This window comes from Papaver somniferum, chromosome 5 (genome assembly GCF_003573695.1).
Source record: "Papaver somniferum cultivar HN1 chromosome 5, ASM357369v1, whole genome shotgun sequence".
NCBI lineage: Eukaryota > Viridiplantae > Streptophyta > Magnoliopsida > Ranunculales > Papaveraceae > Papaver > Papaver somniferum.
In genome coordinates, this window is record NC_039362.1 from 77,154,617 (window position 1) to 77,164,561 (window position 9,945).

At 35.3% G+C, this 9,945-nt stretch overlaps 1 pseudogene; it reads right to left on the reverse strand.

The window, feature by feature from the left end:
• Nucleotides 1-4,074: 4,074 nt before the first annotated feature.
• LOC113284993 lies at nucleotides 4,075-4,162 on the reverse strand (annotated as a pseudogene).
• Between the last annotated feature and the right edge of the window lie 5,783 nt (nucleotides 4,163-9,945).

The window sequence follows — 9,945 nt, forward strand, 5'->3', positions numbered from 1 at the left end:
ACTTACGCTTAATTGTCATATCTTTGTGGGGAGTGTGGATGTGGAATATTATAGGAGTTATCTTGTATCTTTATAAACTCCTTGATGAATGCATTTAGCTTCGGCTTTATGATTGCATCTAAAGAACAAGTTGATATTTTTGCTTTCTTTTGGTCAAGAAATGTCTCTTTCGGAAATTTCATTAGGATCCCGTTCTTGTACCTTTCCCAGTTTTATTGACAAAAAGGGGGAGAATTAATATGTAGTTCACACTACAAATACATATGGTTTTTGGATAATTATGTAAGGGGGAGTGGTTTCCATGTGAAATGGAGTATTGACTAAGGGGGAGTGATACATATCACCATAGTATTGTTGTTGAAGTTGTGATACAATTGAACTTTGACGCTGTGTAATGATACTATGACACTGTATAACAATGATTGAGAACTATTGTTTTCTTATTGTTATAGCTACGGATTTTCAACAACAATGATGCTAAACTTACAACCTTTGGGATCATTGGAGTACTTGGAAGTGACGAAGATTTCGAGTAATGTTGAAGATTAGGCATGTGGAATAGGAGCTACATAAGTTAATTAATTTATTTTTTGTATTCCATATGTATTAATAGTTTTTCCATTAAAATTGACAAAGGGGGAGATTGTTAGCGCATTGCTCTGTCGAACTCGCATGCGTTGCTATCTCAAGCAAGTTTGTCAATGTTAGTGATCAAAACTATAAGTCCTGATTTCTAGCCTACATAGCTAAAGGTCTCGGACTAGGATAGAAAGTGTAGTTGAGCTCAAGAACTCCATGGCAATCATCATACAAGACGAAGCACTACTCAAGGAACTGGTGGATCTTCATCGACTAAAAGGTATGTGGAAACTTGAACTTATCTGTCACTCAAAAGTATATCTATTCTATCTCATACTCTCGAGACAAAAGTCGTTTTGATATATAGACTTTCATTATGCACATTTGCTATTTCGAACCGAGTTTATCTCGCCTATCTATTTCTCGAAATATGTGTTGGTGAGCTTTTGCTTTAGCCGAATTCATCTTTACCTAGTGAAGAAAGTCATGTTATGTTTCAATCACTTTGAAAATTGCTCTGACGAAAAATGGTCTGTGAATAACAGCTATATCCATCCTCTGAGAATGTTTCAATGATTGAAATGAGAGTTTAGATTACATGACCATTGGTAGGATATAAGCATTACTGTGGAAACACATATATGTATAAGTCCTTATTCCTTGAACCAAAGTTTGCGAACTTTGTTGATCAAGAAAAATGGAAGTGGCGTGAGCCAAGTCCGCGAACTGGCGGAAGTTCTCAACCTGAGAATTTCCGCTGGAGTTTGTGAACTCCTTCCATGCGCTTAAGTCCGCGAACCCAGTCCGCGAACTTGAGCAGGTTATATCTAAAACCGGTTGTTCTTGAACTCATGTTTATTTAAACTAAGGAATGCTTTTGCAAACCATGGCTGTAAAGTTCATAAACTGATTCGAGTGAATCAAACCGTTTTTGCTTCGATTGTGTCTTGTGTAGTTACATAAGATCTAAGCAATTGAACAACTCTCTAACTAGTTCATTTGAGTCATTTGAACTAGTTATGGTGAAGAAGAATATGGTTGATATGAAAGTAATCATATGGCTAACCATTTGGTTAACTATTGTTGAACCAACAAATGTTAATGTTTGGGAACGGTTCGTAAACCCAAAATTGGACATTTCATTTGTGTGTAACAAGCTAAGTTTTCGATCCAACGGTTGAGAAATATTAGCTTGAATCTAATCAGGTTTTCATCTAACGGTGAATATTGAATGCTTTGTTACCAAGCTAACATTGATTGCAAACCCTGATTTGAAATCTATATAAGGGAGAACTCTAGCAATTGGGAAACATTATCCCCACACCTTATGTGTGATACTAGTTGCATAGATAGAGTCGATTCTCCTTTAACCTTTGGTTTCTTTTTCTCAAACCAGGTTAACGACTTAAAGACTTCATTGGGATTGTGAAGCCATGCCGATACTACTTTTCTAGTAGTTGTGTGATTTGATCTTGCATCTTCTATCGTTACGAGTACAATTGTAATAATTGGCTCGAGATTTTATATCTCCGATAGGCAAGATAGAAAAGTAATCACAAACACTTCGTCTCATCATTTGTGATTCCACAATATCTTTTTTCGCTGCGTCGATTAAGATTATTGTGAGGTGATCAATAATACTAGGCTGGTCTTCAGGAATATAAGACCGGTTTATTGATTGGTTCATGTTCACCTTGATTTATCAAAAGACGGTACAAAACTCGTAGGTATATTCGTGGGAGACGGATTTATCTATTACCGTAGACTTTTCTGTGTGATACAGATTTGTTTATTAAAGTCTTCGACTTTGGGTCGTAGCAACTCTTAGTTGTGGGTGAGATCAGCTAAGGGAATCAAGTACGTAGTATCCTGCTAGGATCAGAGGCGTAGGAGCATAACTGCACCTAGGATCAATGTGAAATTGATTGGGGTTCAACTACAGTCCAGACCAAAGTTAATTTGGAGTAGGCTAGTGTCTGTAGCGGCTTAATACGGTGTGTGTTCAATCTGGACTAGGTCCCGAGGTTTTTCTGCAGTTGCGGTTTCCTCGTTAAAAAAATTCTGGTGTCTGTGTTGTTTCTTTTCCGAATTATATTTTGTTATATAATTGAAATATCACAAGTTGTGCGTTGTTCAATCAATTAGAATATCCGACCTTTTGGTTGTTGATTTAAATTGATTGACACTTGGATATTGGTCTTTGGTACCATCCAAGTTATCTCTCTAGTATTTGATAAAGACTCGCAGATTTATATTGCTTGAGTAAAGATCAAATCGAGAGATTGAGATATAAACTCTTTGATATACTTTTATCTAGATTGAGTCTGACTGTCTTGTTGATTCTCTAGAAAGTATATTGGAGTTTTTCCATACATATTTCTAATCGAATTGTTGGGTGTGGTTGTTGTACCCCCACTTTTTCAACATGCATTTGATTTGTGTATTCAGCGTCAACTCTAATTCCAGCGAGACCATTGCCAAATTTAAGAAATTAGCTTTTATGAAGTTATCTGAAACCTGAAATATAACAATAAGCAATCAATATTTATAAGATTAAAATGAACAGTACATACAGCAATGTATATTCAGTTTCACATGCATTTGACTAGTGTAGCTAGAAGTTATACTTTTTGAGAGTTGGTTTACGGATGATCCATTTTTAACCAACAATCTAATACTTTTTCCAGCACAAAACAACACGAAAAATAGTAGATAATAACATCAAACTTATTATACTTCAATTGGAGGATAATCTAAGTAAATTGTAACGAACAAAACTCATCATATATTAGATTGCAGTACCATTTTGATCTAGCTTGTGCTCCATCTAGGGATAAGCGTGTCCACACAATCTTTGTTCATCGTCAGCTTCAGAAGTGCTTTCATATGATAATCTCAAACATCTCGATCTACTAACAGCTGGACCACCTACACGAAATCACATTCTATCATCTTAAAGAAATTGTTGTTTCAAAGTGGTTCAGTACAGATCAATAATCAAAAAATAATTTCATAGTGCACTGTATTAGACGAAGCTACTAAAAATATCTCTGGTTTGTGTAGACAATATCAATTAATATCATGAAATAAATGTAAAAGAACATTTTGAATGCTAAAGCAGTTAAAAGAAGTAAAAACAACTAAAAAAACCTGGAAAAATTTCATACACAAGCAAACTGTATTACATGTAATCGGCAGTTACACATGATATATCGTAGTTACATATGTCATAGGCATGTGTAATAAGAAGTTACACATGCATATGACATGTGTAAGCCGCAGTTACACATCAGTATTATGACTTGTATACTTGACACGTATCCTATGTTAGCTATAGAAAGTTTCACATATAGGCAAACTCTATTACAAACCACATAAAATAACACAAACAATAGTCAATAAGATATAGAGTAAACTCTATTAAAAACCACTAAATATTTGGGAGGGGATAATATTTAAAGTAACTTAAAGAAATAGTCAATAAAAACATATTTTAGGCTTCAGTGTGTGTATGTAATATTCAGATCATTGATAAAATCTCACTGAAATCCGCTAAGATATAAAGTTTTATCATCATTAGCCATTTTAATCTTATTTATTGACATAGGCACATACTTATGAGAAATGATGACAGAGTTAATCCATAAGTATAGGTTTAACTAAGGGTTCAATGCACGCTGGAAGGAAAATACACACTATGAATACTGAAAAGCAAAAAACTGTGAATTCTTATGTATACCGTACCATATCCAGAGTGAAAACCCCTCAATCTGGCTTTTTTCATTCTTCGTGCATGAGATCGAGAGTGAATTTGGGTTGGTTTGCAGATGATGAATCCATCTTTAACCAACTTCCTAATGTGTTTCCCTGCACAAAACATCACAAAACCAGTAGATTCAACCAAAAATAAGCATAACGTAGATACAAACCAGTAGATCCACATAACATGTGAAACTGGCAGTTACACATTCGATTAACATGTGTAACTACCAACTACACATATAATTAGCATGTGTAACTAGCAGTTACACATCTAATTAACATGTGTAACTAGTATCACACATCCATATAACTTAAAGATATATGATTTAAAATATGAGCAAAAGAAAGAAAAGTTGAGATTAAACCCAGGCAGCAAACAAGTTGTTGCTGTGTAGAACAGGTGCAGGCAAGCTCTTTTAGGATCTCTGTCAAGCACTTGGAAGATAACACACAACCGTTGCTGTCAATTACGAAGATAAGACCTTGGGTGTTTTGGAAGTGATGTCTCCATAATGGGGGTAGGAAAGTGCCTGAAATTGCTTTTGTTTGTTCAGCCACAAAAGTCATAGTATAAAAGATCACGGAAAGGAAGTTGATAACTTACCTTAGCATGTGTAATTAGGAGTTACACATGCACCTGACTAGTGTAACTGATAATTACACATCCATAATGACATGTGTATCCAGCAGTTCAATGCAAACACATATGTAACTATAAGCTACACATTCAATTAGCATGTGTAACTTGCAGATACACATCCATATATATAGTGTAACTTCCATCTACACATGCATCTGAATTAGAATCCATGTGTCATATACTCTAAAGTTTTTTGTTATGGTTTCAATATCAAGCAACTGCTTCCACGATTATTTCCTTAGCATCGTTACACTGGTAACTTTAGAGTATATGACATATGAGCTACAATGTAAGAATAAACATACCTCTTCCACCTTCTCCGTATCTTCAATTAATTAGTGCGGTCTAAGCATTAAAGTCTAATGATATGGATTGACTACGCTCCACAATCACTCTTCTGCAGTAGAAACTGCTAAAACGTTAGGTAACTGGCGATGATTTAGGAAACTGCTGAAACGCTAGACATGATAAAATCATTAACCAGCGGTATCCTCACTGCAACCACATGATATCATTTTTCCTCGTCTAACGCCTACAATGTAATAGTTATATTTTCTCATTTCATGTCATACAAGTTTCGCAGAAACCTAGATAACAACTTCCAACAGAATGTACTTGCACGAAGCTATGGGACTAAACAAAGGATTATTGAGAGAATAAAAATCTCAGGTAATGAAAAGAAAATGAGAGACATACCAGAATCATCCTCCAACGGTTGCTCGCTAGCAGCCTCTCCAGATGCATGTTGAACGTTTCCATTCGCGTCGTGATTAGTTGTTACAGCTTGCTAGTTTTCTTGGGTAATATATGTAGTTTACCACCATCAATTGTTTCTAATGTTCTAGACTTGAAATTGTTTCAGCTACAGATGTGTTCAAACAAATTGAACTACAACAATTGATGATCAAAAACAGAGAACCAAACAAATCAAACAAAATCGAAACTAACTAACAAAATATATAATGGATGTGTAGAGGAAAGTTACATAAGCTAATTGGATGTGTAGAGCAAACTAGTTGAAATCGTTCCTCGGTCCTACTCGGTTATGGAGCTTGGAGCGAGGAGCAATAAGTTCAGACTTGGAAATCGCCAAAACTCGGTCTAATACTCGGAATGTATTTATTACAGACTTATATATTGCTGCTCATTAATCATAATTTCTACCTAATTAAAACTAAAATTGTAACACTATCATTTAATTAAGTGTGTAATATTATATTGAACGTATTTATCATGTATTTAGAGGTTTTTCTATTTGATAACTCCCATATGAGGGGTTACAAAAATTTATTTTCTTATTTTAGTGCATGCGAGGACAACTCGGAAAAATTGTTAATTCGTTTTGCTCAAAAACCATTTCAAATCGGAAAAATCGTCCGCCTTAATCGCTAAAAATCGGAAATGGCTTGGAATCAGAAATCGCCTCGGTCATATACCCTGTAGAGATTACTCGGGGAGTAATCGGCCTTGGAGAGCGATTTTGACTACACTGGTGTAGAGGCAAGTTAAACATGCAATTTGGATGTGTAGACGCAAGTTACACATGTTGTGCATCATCATCAAAAATGAGAAACTCAATCACATGACCACTTCCAAGACTCATACACTTGCACAGTAATTTCTAAGTTTCAAACTACCCATACACATTAATGAAACAACACATAACATGTCATATTACTATAAATTTGTACACCGAATACATCTATTCATAAAAATGCTGAAAATAAAGCAAGTTATGTCAAATAAGAAAGAAGGAATCAGCATACTTACCACTGACTTCAAATCCTCCTCCAAACCTGCTCCAATACCACCACCTCTACCACCACAACCTCCTCATCCTCCACCAGAACCTGCGTATCCACCACCAACACCATCATAGATTCATTAATCAAACTCAAAATGTGTAGGCAAGATAAGTAAAATAAAAACAACAACAAGTCAACAACTGGCTCCTTTGAAATTATGAGATATCGACGTTCTTACTGAATGAAGAATATCTTCTTATCTGATTGTATTCAACTAGTATGATCAACAAATCAAACTTAAAACAACATCAACAGAAACAACAACAATCTAAACATACCTAGATTCGAAAACTTGTTGATTCACGAAAAATCATGTTGTTCTGCTCCGATCTGAATAAAATCAACGAAAACAAAAATCAGAACCTAATCAAACTAAGAAAATAAAACTACTAAATGAGGAAAACTTATTGAATCAAATTGAAAACCTTACTTGAAGTAGCTTCGAAACATTTGATTGATTCGAACTTGTAGATTGATGATCAGTTCTTAAACCTATTTGAATCAAATCGATTAAATCTACAGATCGATTGAAAACTAGGATAATTCAACCAATACATGAGATATATTCGAATCAACTAAAAAATACAGAGATTCAATTGTAACCGTTACAGAAGAAAGAAGACCCTAGAAAAATTTTTGCAGCTCTGATCCGAGATTCAGTCTGAAAACTAAAAATGAATGATTGATTTTGTTCTTCGGTTTGTAAATACGTAAACATCATCAGCAGAGATTGATAGAGATACAATCGCTTTCTTGCTCGTCGTAATCGTTTTTTTCGGTTTGATCTAAAAAACCTAATTTTCTTCAGATCAGAGATGATAGAGAAAAAGAGAGAGAAAGTGAAAATGAAATCTAATTATTAGTTTCATTACATATAAATACTAAAGGGCCTTTCTGGAATTATTGAAATTATGATTTATTATTAATCCCTGAAATCTAAAGTTTTGGGCCTAGAAGTATCAAAATGTGAAAGAATGGAGTTGGTGGTGAAGGATCCATTTTGTGGGGATTCTATATGTTAAACCCATATAGTAGGGGGTATAGTATTTTTTACTACTGATATTGGAGGGACAAGGTACTAGTTCCCATACGTCTTTTCTTTGAAATTGATTTAACTCTTCATGCATTACATTCACCCAAAAGGGATCGCTAAGAGCTTCATCAATATTTCTCGGTTCTACTTGTGAAAGATAACAACCAAAATTGCAAATAATTTGAAGTTGTCCGCTTGTCTTAGCAGTAGAATCTCTACCTCCAATAATACTGTTGGGATCATGATTCCTTTGAACCCAGAGGTGTCGAGGAGGGACACGTTCTTGTTCAACATGAGTAGCTTGACCAGTGCTCTTCTCCTGGTCACTAGAAATATCAGGATCGGTAACAGTTGAGATGACTTCAACTGATTCTGGGATTTCTTTGACTTTATCAATTGTCTCAGTTGGATGCAATTCATCAGGAGGATTATCATGATTAAAATTACTAATATCATCAATAACAACATTAGCAAACTCGATCATAACTTGGGTTCTGAGATTAAACACTCGAAAACCACGACTATCAGAGGCATAGCCAAGGAAGATACCTTCATCACTTTTAGTATCAAATTTCCCTCTCTGTTCTCGATCTTTTACAATGTAGCACTTACTTCCGAACACTCTGAGATAGTGTAAGTTGGGTTTTCTGTCGTACCACAACTCATAAGGAGTGTTAATGGTTTTAGACCGTAGGTAGACACGATTGATCAAATAACATGCTGTGAAGACAGCTTCTCCCCAAAACCTTAACGGTAAGTTTTTGTTATGGAGCATTACCCTGGCCATTTCCTGAATGTTCCTATTCTTTCTTTATGCAACTCCATTAGCTTGAGGAGTAATGGGTGGTGAGTATTGTTGAATAATCCCCAGTTCGTCACAAAATTCAACACCTTAATGTCCTTTAATTCAGTTCCACGGTCGCTTCTAATTTTCTTTAGTTTGCGACCTTGTTCGTTCTGGATTCTATTAACAATAATCTTGAATTCATCAAGGGTTTCATTCTTATGAGATAGAAATGCAACCCAAGTGAATCTAGTGTAATCATCTACCATAACTAAAGCATACTTCTTACCCTCAGCCGTGGGTTGTTGAATAGGTCCGAAGAGGTCCATATGAATTAAATCAAGTGGAGCTTTAGTGAGAATATCTCGAGATGATTTATGGTGAACTTTCGTTTGTTTACCCTTTTGATAGGCACCACATACACCATAAATATTTGCATTGATTTTGGGAAAGCCTCTAACAAGTTCTTTATTAATGATCTTAGTTAGAAGACGATAATTGATGTGATCAAAATTCTCATGGCAAAGATGTGTAGATTCCACCTTAGTCAAATTGCAACGTTACTGAACTGAGTACCCAGAAGATAACAATTGTTTTTACCACGAGTTCCCTGAAAAATTAATTTCCCATCTTTGTCTACAATGTCACATCCATTCGCATTGAAGACAACTCTATGGCCTTTGTCACAGATTTGACTAATAGAAAGAAGGTTTGCAGTCATACCTTTTACGTATACTACATCATGGATTTCAGGTACACCGGGAAGTTTGATCGTCCCCTTCTTGCTTATGTAGAAGCAACTCCCATCTCCAAATGTTACGAGACCTCCTTCATAGTCGTTTGAAGTAACAAACCAGGAGAGATCACCAGTCATATGTCGGTTACATCCACTATCAAGAAACCATTGAAAGGGCGATGTTTATTTATTGCAAAAGCTCTCATACTAACATTACTATCCTGTTTAGGGTTTCTTGTTAGTTTTGTACATCCTTTTAGAGAAGCAAACAGTTGTTCATCTTTCTTATGAAGATTACCTGCAACTTTTAGACTTTTCCGGAAGGATATACATGTATGTTGAAAGTGATTGCAAGAGTCACAGAACATCCATGGACAAACATCTTTAATCTCGTTTGAGTAGCTCGGCGTCCTATCAGATTTCACAAAGCCTAGACCTCATTTATCATCTGACGTACGACCATTCTTCAGAGAAGAATAAACAGAGTTATTCAAATCTATTGAAGGAATTTTGACAATTTTCAAATCCTTATACATTGCAATTTATGCAACAAGATCAGAGTGGATCCGGATTTGTTCATCCAACTTTTTCTGGAGAATAACAATT